This window comes from Galeopterus variegatus, unplaced genomic scaffold, assembly GCF_000696425.1.
Source record: "Galeopterus variegatus unplaced genomic scaffold, G_variegatus-3.0.2 Scaffold14899, whole genome shotgun sequence".
Taxonomy (NCBI): domain Eukaryota; kingdom Metazoa; phylum Chordata; class Mammalia; order Dermoptera; family Cynocephalidae; genus Galeopterus; species Galeopterus variegatus.
In genome coordinates, this window is record NW_007741010.1 from 19,909 (window position 1) to 20,759 (window position 851).

The 851-nt window shown below is 55.2% G+C and overlaps 1 protein-coding gene across 1 annotated transcript in view; it reads right to left on the reverse strand.

Moving 5' to 3' along the window:
• Positions 1 to 187, reverse strand: part of LOC103582102 (guanylate-binding protein 4-like) — a gene marked incomplete at its 3' end in the record, with an annotated part of 18,394 nt that extends 18,207 nt beyond the window's left edge. Inside the window, exon 1 of the mRNA XM_008563786.1 lies at positions 109 to 187. The remainder of the gene's footprint in view (positions 1 to 108) is intronic.
• Between the last annotated feature and the right edge of the window lie 664 nt (positions 188 to 851).

Below are 851 nucleotides of genomic sequence, written 5' to 3' on the forward strand. Positions count from 1 at the left end.
TCTGCACCCACTACTGTGCAGTCTGCGGTTGGGACTCTGCTGCTGCTGCTGTTGTTGTTGTTAGGCAGCGCAAACGTGCATGGAGACCAAGTCCAGGAGCGAACTTACCCGGCGCGGGCGCTGCGACCGGCGGTCAAGTTCTGAGTGGCCTCTCGCTCTTGCCTCCTGCGTTTGCCCCCTCGGGAAAGCGACAGTTCTTTTTAGAAGCTGAAAATCAAGCTGACTGTGACAGCCGTACTCTTATGATTCGGGATGAGGAGAACGGAAACCGAAAGGACACTCATTTCCTGCGAGGTTAACTGCTGAGGTTCTGCACTTTGTGAATAGACAGGAAAACGCAGTTGGCGGCGTGAGTTGGAAGGAGGAACACACCCGGTTTCGGAAACGCTACGCCCTTTGTGCTCGCAGATTGAGGCCACTGTTCCTTTGTCCACTCATTCGCCTACATCAGGCAAGATTAGTCTTGTGCCACACTACAGATGGCGACCACAGGCACTCCCTGGGTTCCAGCCCTACTCTCTTGGGCGTTCTGACTGCTGCGGTAGAAAACGGGTCCAGAGACTTGCAAATGAGCCCAATGGGNCTGAGGTTCTGCACTTTGTGAATAGACAGGAAAACGCAGTTGGCGGCGTGAGTTGGAAGGAAGAACACACCCGGTTTCGGAAACGCTATGCCCTTTGTGCTCGCAGATTGAGGCCACTGTTCCTTTGTCCACTCATCCGCCTACATCAGGCAAGATTAGTCTTGTGCCACACAACAGATGGCGACCACAGGCACTCCCTGGGTTCCAGCCCTACTCTCCTGGGCACCCTGGGTTCCAGCCCTACTCTCTTGGGCGTTCTGACTGCTGC